Source organism: Macaca fascicularis, chromosome 11 (genome assembly GCF_037993035.2).
Source record: "Macaca fascicularis isolate 582-1 chromosome 11, T2T-MFA8v1.1".
NCBI classification, from domain to species: Eukaryota; Metazoa; Chordata; class Mammalia; order Primates; family Cercopithecidae; genus Macaca; species Macaca fascicularis.
The window spans coordinates 23,890,134-23,904,897 of record NC_088385.1 but is presented as its reverse complement, the minus strand read 5'-3'; the positions used below and the strand labels follow the sequence as shown (position 1 = coordinate 23,904,897).

General features: G+C 35.2%; 1 pseudogene; it reads right to left on the bottom strand.

Moving 5' to 3' along the window:
• Window positions 1-905: 905 nt before the first annotated feature.
• LOC102136968 (putative solute carrier organic anion transporter family member 1B7) overlaps window positions 906-14,764 on the bottom strand; it is a 79,850-nt pseudogene continuing 65,991 nt past the window's right edge.

The following is a 14,764-nucleotide window of genomic DNA, read 5'->3' as shown; positions in this document are numbered from 1 at the left end:
CGAGCATTTGGAGAGGATGTGGAGAAACTGGAACACTTTTACACTGTTGGTGGGACTGTAAACTGGTTCAACCATTGTGGAAAACAGTATGGCAATTCCTCAAGGATCTAGAACTAGAAATACCATATGACCCAGCCATCACATTACTGGGTATATACCCAAAGGATTATAAATCATGCTGCTATAAAGACACATGCACACGTATGTTTACTGCGGCACTATTCACAATAGCAAAGACTTGGAATCAACCCAAATGTCCATCAGGGACAGACTGGATTAAGAAAATGTGGCACATATACCCATGGAAAACTATGCAGCCATAAAAAAGGATGAGTTCATGTCCTTTGTAGGGACATGGGTGCAGCTGGAAACCATCATTCTCAGCAAACTTTCACAAGAACAGAAAACCAAACACCGCATGTTCTCACTCATAGGTGGGAACTGAACAATGAGATCACTTGGACATGGGAAGGGGAACATCACACACTGGGGCTTATTATGGGGAGGGGGGAGGGGGGAAGGATGGCATTGGGAGTTATAACTGATGTAAATGACGAGTTGATGGGTGCTGACGAGTTGACGGGTGCAGCACACCAACATGGCACATGTATACATATGTAACAAACCTGCACGTTGTGCACATGTACCCTAGAACTTAAAGTATAATAAAAAAAAGAAAATATATTTTTACACTTGACTCTGATACCAAAAAAAAATCTTTAAAATAATTAATAAGAAACTACAACCTCTAGCATTCATTACAGTAGAGTTGTTGCTACTAGAAAATGCAATATTTAAATGTTTGATCTTATTTTCCCTCTGTCTTGCCTGGCTTGTAGAGATGTGGAAGATATCTTTTTGTGCATGATGAACCAACAAACATGTATGCAAGAGAGTGACACAGATTTTATTTCTCTCAGAGAACAGACAGATGCAATGAAGACACATCTTATCAATGGGTTTTGTTTCTCAAGTCAAAGTCAGCTTTTCTTAAACCACTTCCATAGGCCTAGTAGAAACTTAACACATGCTGTAATATGTTGCCTGACAATTATACCTTGCAAATATTTGAATATTTCTATTTTTTTCAGTAGTATCTTAATGGGACGTTGGAAGAAAATACATCAAGGTGGCTAGCAAACACAATTTCAAATTATAAATTAATAAGATTTATAATTTCTGAGTAATGTACAATTTAACATGAAAAATAGATACCATTGTAGCATAAAACCTGGCTAGATTTTAGGCCTAAGTAAAATGTCTAAACGGTTTTATTTTGTTTTAAAAAAGGCATCAGGCGTTTCTCCTTATTTAGGCTATTAATCTATCTCTGCCTTTTTACTTCCACTGTATTCTAGTCATTGGTTTTATTAAGAGTTACAACTACCTGAGCAAGTACTTTTTCTTCTATTACATATTAACTATTCCTCTCACTTTAAATTTTTATGAATCATGTATTCTAAACTACAAATGCATAGCTATGTCCTAACCATGGGTACCATTTTTTATAGTTTGTTTCATTATAAATTCGTAGGCTTATTCATTGTTGCATCATAAGTGAAGAATGTAGGAATTCTCAGTGAAAAGACTCAGAACGCCACAAAAGGAACATCTTACTGAATCAATGCATTAGTTGGAAACAGCAGCAAAATAGCTTGTTTTTTCTCCCCTTAATTACACGCTTTACTATTCTTCAGTAGATGATGCAAACTGTTCAATGTTGTTTAAGAATTCTAAGTTTGCTTCATCCATTACTTGTCTTTCATTTTCTGATACTTTGGTATCCTTTCCACGGAATTTTTTCTTTACAATAAAAATAAATACAGTAAGTAAAACAAGTACTGGGAACACAAGGGCTACCTTCAAGCCAAAGAAGGCTCTTCTGTGAAAAGAGAATAAGGAAAATAGATTATTAAATTGTGAAAAATAGCTTACATTTTTTTCTCCCCAGTATGCAGACCTTAAAAGAAAAAACAAACAAACAAACAGAAGTTATAGACACAAATATTAAGAAAGCAATTCTGTTTATTCTTTTCATTGGGACATAAATTCTTTCCTATTGTTATTTTTTTTTTTAATATGAAGCTACAGAAACTAAACTCCGGCTGTCTCTAGACTTCCTCTGGGAGGGAGAAACATATACAGCTCCAACCCCCTCAAACCATCTCATTCTACCTAAGGGCGGGAGAGAGAAACTGAAAAGCAAGTTTGAAGTTCACAATCCAGAGTTACAGTCTCAGATTGAGACCTTATCATAGAACTGTAGAATGCTACTTTTTCTCCAGCATCTTACACCACATTAATAAACGCTTATATACAGCCATTCCTTTTACCCAGTACATTTTGTCTGGCTGTCAAGAAAAAATTGCAAATCTCATACTAAAAGGCAATAAACACAGTCTGAAAAGAATAAGATTGAAAGCCAGATCCAGGTATATAAGGGATGTTGGAATTATCAAAATGGAAATTTAAAACAACTGCTATTAATTTGCTAAGGGCTCTAATGAATAATGTAGACAGCATGCAAGAACAGGTGAGCAATGTAGAAAGGAGATAAAAATTCGAAGAACCAAAAAGAATCACTAAAGATTAAAAAATACTGTAACAGATATGACAAATACCTTAATTTTTTTATTATTAGATAGAGCACAGCTGAGGAAACTATCTTTAAGTATATCCCAATACAAACCTCCAAAATGAAAAGCAAAGTAAGACTGGAGGAAAAAAAAAAAAAACAGGATAGCCAAAAACTTTGTGATAACTATGCGTGTGTAATGGAAATACCTGAAGGGGAGAAAGAAAAGAACAAAAGAAATATTTGAACTAATAAGCACTGAAAGTTTTTCTTGAACGAATGTCAGACACTAAAGTACAGACCCAGGAAGCTCAGAAAACACCAAGAAGGAAAATTGCCAGAAAAACTATGCATAGATTTGTTATTTTCAGACTGCAGAAAATCAACGATGAAGAAAACATCCTGTAAGAAGCCAGAAAAACAAAACAAAACAAAACCTTATGTATAGAGGAGTAAAAGATTACAAGAGACTTCTCTTCAGAAACCATGCACTCCAGAAGAGAGTGGACTGAAATATTTAAAGTGTTAAGAGAAAAACACCTCCAACTTAAAATTCTGTACCCTGTGCAATTATCTCTCAAAAGTTAAGTTGAAATAAAGACATTGTCGCACAATAAAAAAACTGAGGGACTGTTTTGCCAGTACACCTGTCTTTCAAGAAATGTTGAAAGAAGTTTGTTAGAGAGAAGGAAAACGATATAGGTCAGAAACTTGGATACAAAGAAGGGAGAACATCAGAGAAGAAATCAGTTAAGGTCAAATAAAAACAGTTTTATTCTAAATTGATTTAATAGAAAACAGTTTGTTCCAAACAATAATGGCACAATGTGTTTAATAGTATTTAATTTACATGGTTATTCATATGTTTATGTATGATTACACATAAGTGGAGTAAATGACAGCAATGACACAATGGATAGGAAGGAAGAATGAGGGTTATTCTGGTATTATTAGGTACTCTTACTGTCTGTGAAGTTATAAAGTGTTATTTAAATGTAAACTTGGATTTGTTCTAAATGTCTATTGCAAACTCTAGGAAAACCACTAAATGTTTTAATTAAAATGGTACAACTAATAAACTAATAAGTAAGATAAAATGAAATTATATAAAATACTCAATTAAAACATAACAGGAAGACAAAAAGTAGAAGACAAACATAGGATCAAAGAACAAGGGCAGCAAATAGAAAATAGTAACAAATATGGTAATATTAATTCAATTACACTAGTAATCACTTTTAATGTCAATGATCGAAATGCATCAATTAAAAGATCAAAATTAGCTGGGCATGGGGCTGATGTCTGTCATCCCAGCACTTTGGGAGGCCAAGAAAAGAAGAATGTATGAGTCCAGGAATTCGAGACCAAACTGGGCAACAAAGTCAGACCCCATCTCTACAAAAATTCAAGTATTAGCCAGGCATGGTGGTGTACACCTGTGATCCCAGCTACGTGGGAGGCTGAGGCAGGAGGATCCCTTGAGCCCAGCAGGTTGAGGCTACAGTGAGCCATGTTCAAGCCACTGCTCTCCAGCCTGGGTGGCAGAGTGAGACCCTGTCTCAAAAAATATTAATAATAAGGTTGTTGATGGATTAAAACATTGGCACCCCTGAATATGAAACATGAGGTAAAAATTTAATAAAAGATTTAATAAAATATTTTTTAAAATGTTTTTAATTTCAAATTCCACTTGTTCATTGCTGATTTAAAAATAATTAGACTGAGGAATTAATGCTAATATTAATCAAAAGAAAGGGGAGTTACTATATTTAAAACAGAGCAGTCTTCAAAGCAAGAAAATTGATCAAGGATTAAAAAAATGCTTTATGTAATAACAAAGGGATCAGTTCTCTTATTGTCCCTTGAAAAACATAACAATTCTTAATACGTAAGCTTTTAAGAATGGAGTGTCAAAATATGTTAGGAAAAAATAATAGAACTTCAAAAAGAAATAAAGTCCTCAACATGGTCAACAGGTTCCTGGAAACTAGTAAATTTAAGTGAAATTTTATATTGTATAATGAAACCAATTTTACCACAGATAATTGGTGTAAACAAGAGTTAAGTTCCTATGGCATACAGTATGTTGTTTTGCTTAATGTCAGTTTCTAAGAACCTATTGACAATAAGTGGAGAATTAACGTAAATGAATCCGTAATTGTGTTAGGAGACTTCAAAATGCCTCTATCAGAAATGGGCAGATCTAGCAGGCAAAAATCAGTAAGGACATAGTTTAACTCAATGACACTATCAATCAACAGCATATAATGAACACTTGTAGACTACTCCATCAAACAGCAACAGACTACAAAGTCTTCCCAAGCTCACATGGATTATTCATTGAGATAGACCACATTCTGAGATATAAAACATATCTTACAAAATTTAAAAGAATGGAAATCATGCAGTGTATTTCCTCAGACCACAGTGGAATTAAATTAGAGTTCAATAACAGAAAGATAACTGGAAAATCTTAATATATGTGAAGATGAAACAATACACTTCTAAGAAACATATGAGTAAAGGTGAAACCTCAAGAGAAATGTAAACATATTTGAAATAAGAGAAAATAAAATTACAGTATCAAAAGTTATGGGATGCCACAAAAGCAGGGTTAGAGAAACATTTGTAGCATTAATGCATATATTTAAAATGAAGGAATATCTGAAATCTATGGCTTAATATTTTACCTTAACAAAGTAGAAAAAGAAGAGTAAATTAAATTCAAAGTAAGCAGAAGGAAAGAAATAATGAAAAGTAGAGCACATATCAATGAAATTTAAAACAGAACATGAACAGAGAAAATCAACAGAAACAAAAGATATTCCACTGAAAAAAAAATAGTAAAATTGATGAGCCCCTTGCCAGGCTAATGGAGATAGAAAGAAAAACACGATTTATAAATATCAGAATTGAAAGATGGAACATCACTGCAGATCCTATTGACCTTAAAAGGATAAAAAAAAGGAATATCATGAACAGCACTATGGCCCCAATTTTATTAACCTCAACGAAATGGACCAATTCCTTGATAGATACGATCCACCTAAATTCACACAAGAAGAAATAGACCATCTGAATAGGCCTATATCTGCTAAATAAATGAATCAATAATTCGTAACCTTCTAAAATGGAAATCACCAAACCAAGATGGGCTCATGGATGAGTTCTATCAAACACTCACATAAGAATTTATGCCAATTCATTATAATCTCCTTCATAGGATAGAAGCAGCAGGAATAGTTCCTGTCTCATCCCATGAGGTCAGCATTATCCTAATACACAAAGCAGACAAACATATAACAAGAAAACTACAGAGCAATAAATCTCACAAATACAGATGCAAAGATTCTCAAAAATAGCTAATTGAAGCCAAAATTATATAAAAAATTATATGCAACAACAAAGTGGAATGTATCTCAGATTTACAAGACTGGTTCAACATTCAAAAATGAATTACATAATTCGTTATATTAACAGGCTAAAAATGAAAAAAAAATCACACGATCACATCAGAAAATGCAGAAATGCATTTGAGAAAACCAAACACACATTCGTGACTAAAACTCTCATTAAACCAGGAATAGAGAACTTTATCAATCTGATTTAAAAAAATCTGCCAAAATCCTACACTTATCATACTTAACATCAAAGAACCCAAAGATTTCCTGCCAAGGTCTGGAACAAGGAAAGGATGTCACCTCCCATGACTGATTTTCAACATGGTATCGGAAATCCTAGTTAATGTGATTTAAAAAAAAATGAAAAGGGAATGAAATGTATACAGCTTGAAAGGAAATATATACAGGTTGAAATGTATACTAGTACCAGAAATCCTAGCTAATGTGATTAAAAAAAAAAAAAAAAAAAAAAAGAAAAGGGAATGAAATGTATACAAGCTGAAGGGAAGAAACAAAGCTGTCTTTTTTTTTTTTTTTTTTTTTTTTTTTACATATGTGTATGTAGAAAGTCTCAAATAATAGACAAAAATACCCTGGAACTAATAAGCTATTATAGTAAGATTGCAGGATACAAGATGAATATAACAAAATGAAAAGTTTTCCTATATATTATCAATGAACAAGTGGAATTTGAAATTAAAAACGCTTTACTATTTACATTGGTAACCCTGAATATGAAACATGAGGTAAAAATTTAATAAAATATATACAAAAGCTGCATGCAGAACACTATAAAATTCTGATTAAATAGATCAGAGAAGAACTATAAAAATGAAGTGATATTCCATGTTCATGTACAGTATAGAAAGACTCAATATTGTCAAGATGTCAGTTCATCCCAGCTTGATATACAGATTCAATGCACTCCCAATCAAAATCTTCATTAATTATGTTGTGGATATTTACAAACTAATTCTAAAGTTTATACGAAGAGGTAAAAGATACTGAATAGCCAAGACAATACTCAAGGAAAAGAACAAAATGATATATTGATACTACCTGACCTCAAGACTTATTATAAAGCTGCAGTAATCAAGACAGTGTAATTTTGGTAAAATAATATACAAATATATCAGTGGAAAGAACAAATAGCCCAGAAATAGACCCACTTAAATATAGTCAACTGATCTTTAATAAAGAACTAAGGCAATACAATAGAGAAAGAGTTAATATTTTCAATAAATGGTGCTGGAATAGCTACAGATCCATATGAAAATAGTGAAATTACACTTCACAAAAATTAACTCAAAACGACAAATGTAAAATGTAAAACTATAAAAAATGTAAAATGTAAAACTGTAATCTATGATGTAACACAGGAGAAAACAACCTAGGATTTGTTTATGACTTTTTAGATGCAACAGCAACAGCACAATTCATTAAATAAATCATTGATAAGCAGGTCTTCATTAAAATTAAAACTTTCTGAATAGAACAGTTATCCAGGCATGTATCTCAGGTTTGCAAGACTGGTTCAACATTCAACTATCAATTTGTCTTGGCTCTTCAGTATTCAACTGTCTTGCCTATTCAGTATTCAAATATTGATTATATAATTCATTATATTAATAAGCTAAATAAGATAAATAATCACGAAATTACATCAATAGGAGGCTAAGGCAGGAGGATCACTTGAGCCCAGGAGTTCAAGACTACAGCGACCTAAGAAGGTGCCACTGCACTCCTGTTTGGGCAACAGAGCAAGACCCACTTCTGAACAAAAAAAAACAAAAACAAATTCTTCTCTGAGTAAGTGAGAAATACACTGTCAATATGATAAAATGAGAGTCAGAGGACACAGACTGAGAGAAAATATTCACAAAAGACATCCAAATAATAAATATGGGAAATCTCTGTGCTTTCTGCTCAATTTTACAAAGAACTCTTAAAACTGAACAATTTAAAGAAAAAAACAGTTAAAAAAAAATGGGCCAGGCCGGGCGCGGTGGCTCAAGCCTGTAATCCCAGCACTTTGGGAGGCCGAGGCGGGCGGATCACAAGGTCAGGAGATCGAGACCACAGTGAAACCCCGTCTCTACTAAAAATACAAAAAATTAGCCGGGCGCGGTGGCGGGCACCTGTAGTCCTAGCTACTCAGGAGGCTGAGGCAGGAGAATGGCGTGAACCCAGGAGGCGGAGCTTGCAGTGAGCCGAGATCGCGCCACTGCACTCCAGCCTGGGCAACAGCGTGAGACTCTGTCTCAAAAAAAAAAAAAAAAAAAAAAAAATGGGCCAAAGACCTTAACAGATACTTCTCCAAAGAAAATGTAGAGGTGGTAAATAAGCATATAAGAAGATGCTTCACATCTTATGTCATCAAGGAAATGCAAATTTAATGCAAATTTAAACAACAATGAGCTACTACTATATACCTAGGAGAATGGCCAACATCCAGAACACTAAACATTAAATGTGGATAAGGAAGTGGAGCAACAGAAACTCTCATTCATTGTTGGAGAAAATGCAAAATGATACTGACACTTTTGAGGCCAGTCTGACATTTTTAAATAAAATATACATATTTTTGCCATATGATCACGTAATTGCACTTTGGTGTTGATCCAAAGGAGTTGAAATCTGTATCTACACAAAAAAACTGCACACAGATATCTATAGAACTTTTAATTATAATTGCCAAAACCTGGAAGCAATCAAGATGTCCCTCAGTAGACAAAACTGTGGTATATCTAGACAATAAATTATTGTCAATGCTAAAAAGAAATAATCTATCAAACAAACACCTAGAGGAAACTTCAATTCATATTGCTGAGTAGAGAAACTACTCTGAAATGGTTACATAATGTATGGTTACAACTATGTGATCTCAAACAGACAAAACTATGGAAGTAGTGAAAAGACTAGAGGTTTCCAGAGATTAGAGGGAAAGGAGGGCAGAGCACAGAGGGTTTTTAGGGCAGCAAGACTACTTTTTATGATAGTGTAATGGTGGATTATATATCATTATATGGTCATGCAAACCTATTGAAAGTTCCAAAACAAAAGTGAAACCTGATGTAAATTATGGATCATGAATGATAAAGATACGTCAATATGGGTTGTCAATTGTAACCAATGTACCACCCTGATGGGAAATGTTGGTAATGGGAGAGGCTATGCATGTGTTGGAGCAGGCAGGATATGAGAAATCTCTGTGCTTTCTCCTCAATTTTACTGTGATTCTAAAACTAGTCTAAAAAATAAAGTCCTTTAATAATCATAAGATAATCATTTAACTTTCTGTGTATTAATTGGAAAATAACTGCTCTTTTAAAAATTTCCACTTTAAACAATCCAGCAGTGAACACAGGTGACATAAGGGCCATGTGTGAGCTATAATATGTCAGGAGAGTTGTAAAGAGGGATGGTTATTTCTAGCTGGCTGAGGTGGTGCAAACTTTTGAACAAAGGGTGTATGAGATAAGCCTGAAGCATGCACTGGATGTCAGAAGCCTAACACTTGCCTTAATTGGCTAAAATCAAGGTATTGGTAGAGCTGCATCTTTTTTTAAATTATTATTTATTTATTTTTGAGATGGAATCTCACTCTGTTGCCCATGCTAGAGTACAGAGGCAAGATCTTGGCTCACTGCTACATCTACCTCCCAGGTTCCAGTGATTCTCCTACCTCAGCCTCCTGAGTAGTTGGGATTACAGGCGCCTGCCACCACACCAGGCTAATTTTTGTATTTTTTAGTAGAGATGGGGTTTCACCATGTTTGCCAAGCTGGTCTCTAACTCCTGACCTCAAATCATCCACCTTCCTTGGCCTCCCAAAGTGCTGGGATTACAGGCATAAGCTACTGCGCCCGGCCCTGCATTTTTTTTTCTGTAAACTCTAAGATCTGTTTCCTTGTCTTTTTCCACTTCTAGAGGCGACCTACATTTCTTGGCTTCTGGGCCCTTTCCTCCAACTTCAAAACCAGCAACAATATGCATAGTCGTTCTCAATCACATCCCTCTGATCTCTTCTGTTGCTTCCCACTTACATACACACATACATATATATGTGTGTGTGTACACAACACACACACATACACACATTTCCTTTTAGTTTTACCTAAACCATCACTAAAGGAAAGGAAACTAGTATGGTTTTTTTTTTTTTTTTTTTTTTAATTGTTTTAGGGGTCTTTTCATACTGAAACTAAAGTAACTAAAGTAATGGCTATCCTAAAATGTGATGTTAATGCTTGGACTTGGTGATCATTGCTTTGGGGAGATTCTGAGGAGCATCTTGCCAGTTGCCCTTAAAATGAGTTATAATTCCAATTAAAAATAAACACTTTCTTAAAATTATGTCATTAATGTAAATTTAGTAAGTGTTGCTTTTTTCTTTCCATACTTTTATTCATAGAAATAAAATCTACCATTTAGGAAGACATTTTGTATAATAAGACTTAAAGTTAGGAGAATGTGGGGTAGTGAATGCTGCTTTACTAGAATTCCAGCAAAAGCCAGATCATTACTTGTTGGGAATGTTAGACAGTGAATTTATGCATTAAGTGAGAGAAAGTTCTTCTAATAAATTTGACCCAGGGAGTTTTCTCCAGGGATTTAACCTGAACTAAGAAACATTCCCCACTTTACATAAATAATAGCATGCTCCATGTATTCTTTATGCTTTCTTTTTTTCTTAACATAACAATATATTGTGAATAGGGTCCATATTAGAAAATACATATCTTTTTTCTTCTTTTTTTAAGAACTCAGTATATTCATTTGCCTGCATGTGTCATTATTTGATACCTTATTTATATTTACATGTTTTCAGTATTTTGGGAATATACCTAGCTACAGGATAAATTCCTAGAAGTACTCCCACTGGCTCAAAGTCATTTACTTTGCAATCACAATCTGCAATCAACACCTTTGTTGACAGTCTGGGTGACTTTTAATTGCAATTCTGTTATTGTCAATGAAAAAAAAAGATGTTCATCTTTTCATATGTTTCATAACCTCTAGTGACTTTCTTGGAAAATGTTTGATGATATTTTTCTTTACTATTTCCTATATTTTATAGCAATTTTAGTTTTCCAGAAAAATTGTACAGAAAGTATGGAGGGCTCCCTGCCCAACATGTGCACAGTTTCTCCTATCATTAACTCCTTCTATTAGTACAGCATATTTGTTCCAAATGATGAAAGAATACTCATATATTATTCAGTCCATATTTTATATTAGAGTTCACTTTTTATGTTGTAAATTTCCAAAGGTTTGGCAAATGCATAATATTATGATCCAACATTATAGTATCGTGTAGAATAGTTTCACTGGCCTAAAAATGCCTTGTGTCAGACCTATTCATCAATCCCTTCTCCCCACTGAACCCCAAGAAACAACTGATCTTTTCATTGTCCACTGTTTTGCCTTTTCTACAAAGTTATACAGTTAAAATTATACAATCTGAAGCTGTTGTAGGCTGCCTTCTTTTATTTACACATTTAAATTTCCTTTCTTTCTTTTTGTAGATGGATAGCTCATTTTTTTTATTGATTGATGTGGTTTGGATTTGTGTCTCTGCCCAAATCTCATGTCAAATTGGGGGAGGGGCCTGGTGGGGGATGACTGGTTTATGAGGGTGGATTTCCCCCTTTCTGGTCTCAAGACAGTGAGTTATGAGATCTGATGGTTTAGAAGTGTACGGTACTTACACCTGTGCACTCTCTCTCTCTATCTCTCCTGTTGCCATGAGAAGATATGCTTTGCTTCCCCTTTGCCTTCTGCCACGATTGTAAGTTTCCTGAGGCCTCCCAGTTATGCTTCCTCTAAAGCTTGTTGAACTGTGAGTGAATTTATCCTGTTTTCTTCATAAATTACCCAGTTTCATATAGTTCTTTATAGCATCCTGAGAATGGACTAATACATTGATGACTAATATTCCATTGTACGAATGTACTACAGTTCAGTTATTTGTTTACCTATTAAGGACATCTTAAATGCTTCCACTTTTTTTGCATTCGAATGCAGGGTTTGTTTGTGGGCATGTTTCAAATTAATTTAGGTAAATATCTGGGAGCATGATTGCTTAATCATACAATAAATCTATTTTTGCTTTGTAAAAAACTTTAACTCTGTCTTCCAACATAGCTGTACCAGTTTACATTACCACCAGCAATGAAAGAAAATTCCTGTTATCTCTTTCTTGCCAGCATTTGGTGTTGTTTTGTTAATTTTTGAGAGCTTTTTATACATCAGACATTTGCCTGTGTCTGTGTCTGACTTAGAAATTCTTCCAATTTATCTTTTGTTTTTGAACTTCACTTAAAATAAGTTTCGGTGATGTAGTTTTTAAAATATTTTATTATTTGTTCCTTTTTTATCTTCTTTGTTTTAACATTTATTTTAGGTTCAGGAGTACATGTGCAGGTTTGTTATATAGGTAAATTGCATGCTATGCAGGTTTGGTGTATAGACTTATTGTCACCCAGGTAATAATCATAGTCACTTATAGCTTTGTATCTTCATCCTCCTCTCACCCTCCATCCACAAATAGACCCCAGTGTCTCTTGTTCCCTTCCTTGTGTCCATATGTACTCAATGTTTAGCTCCCACTTAAAAGGGAGAACGTGGTATTTGATTTTCTGTTCCATATTATTCAAAATCACTAATTATTAGAGAAATACTAATCAAAACTGCAATGAGATACCATCTCACACTAGTTAGAATGGCTATTGTTAACAAGAAAAAAAATAACAGATACTGACAAGGTGGTGAAGAAAAGGGAACACTTATATGTTACTGGCGGAATTGTAAATTAGTTCTGCCATTGTAGACAGTAGTCTGGTGATTTACCAGAGAATGTAAAACAAAATGACCATTCAGCCCATTAATTGTATTAATGGGTATAAACCCAGAGCAATAAAAATCCTTCCACCATTTGTTTTTAAACTATCATTTGGGGCATTTGGGTCATACTTAGTGTTATAGTTTCGTTGTGTCCCCATCCAAATCTCATCTTGAACTATAGTTCCTATCATCCCCAAATGTCGTGGAAGGGACCCAGTGAGAGGTAATTGAATTATGAGGATGGTTACCTCCATACTGTTCTCACAGTGAGTGAGTTCTCCCGAGATCTGATGGTTTTATAAAGTGCTTTTCTCCCTCTTTGCTTGGCACTTCTTCTTGCTGCTGCCATGTGAAGAAGCATGTGTTTGCTTCCCCTTCTGCTATGATTCTAAGTTTCTGAAGGCCTCTCCAGCCATCTAGAACTGTGAGTCAATTAAACCTCTTTCCTTTATAAATTACCCAATCTTGAGTATGTCCTTATTAACAGTGTGAGAATGGACTACTACAGTAAATAGGTACCAGGTAAGGGGGGACTGCTGTAAAGATACCCCAGAATGGGGAAGCAACTTTGGAATTGGGTAACAGGCAGAGGTTGGACTTGTTTGGAGGGCTCAGAAGAAAACAGAAAAATGTTGGAAACTTTGGAACTTCCTAGAGACTTGAAGGGCTCAGAAAACAGGAAGATGTGGGAAACTGAAACTTCCAAGAGTCTTGTTGAACAGCTTTGAACAAAATGCTGATAGTGATATGAATGATAAAGTCCATGCTGGCATGGTCTTAAATGGAGATGAGGAACTTGTTGGGATCTGGAGGAAAGGTCACTGTTGCTATGCAAAGAGTTGGGTGACATTTTGCCCCTACCCTAGAGATCTGTGGAACTTTGAACTTGAGAAAGATAATTTAGGGTATCTGGTGGAAGAAATTTCTAAGTGGCAAAGTGTTCAAGAAGCAGCAGAACATAAAAGTTTGAAAAATTTGCAGTCTGATGATGCAGTAGAAAAGAAACCCATATTCTGGGGAGAAATTCAAGCCAGCTGCAGAAATTTACATAAGTAATGAGAAGCCTAATGTTAACTGCCAAGATAATGGGGAAAATGTCTCCAGGGCTTGTCAGAGAACTTTGGGGCAGCCCCTCCATCACAAGCCAGGAGACCTAAGAGGAAGTACTGATTTTGTGGGCTGGGCCCAGGGACTCCTGCTGTGTGTAGCCTAGAAGTCCCAGCCACTCCAGCCATTTTTTTTTTTTAATTATTATTATACTTTAAGTTCTAGGGTACATGTGCATAATGTGCAGGTTTGTTACATATGTATACTTGTGCCATGTTGCCGTGCTGCACCCATCAACTCGTCAGCACCCATCAACTCGTCATTTACATCAGGTATAACTCCCAATGCAATCCCTTCCCCCTCCCCCCTCCCCATGATAGGCCCCGGTGTGTGATGTTCCCCTTCCCGAGTCCAAGTGATCTCATTGTTCAGTTCCCACCTATGAGTGAGAACATGCGGTGTTTGGTTTTCTGTTCTTGTGATAGTTTGCTGAAAATGATGGTTTCCAGCTGCATCCATGTCCCTACAAAGGACACGAACTCATCCTTTTTTATGGCTGCATAGTATTCCATGGTGTATATGTGCCACATTTTCTTAATCCAGTCTGTCCCTGATGGACATTTGGGTTGATTCCAAGTCTTTGCTATTGTGAATAGTGCCGCAATAAACATACGTGTGCATGTGTCTTTATAGCAGCATGATTTATAATCCTTTGGGTATATACCCAGTAATGTGATGGCTGGGTCATATGGTACATCTAGTTCTAGATCCTTGAGGAATCGCCATACTGTTTTCCATAATGGTTGAACTAGTTTACAATCCCACCAACAGTGTAAAAGTGTTCCTATTTCTCCACATCCTCTCCAGCACCTGTTGTTTCCTGACTTTTTAATGA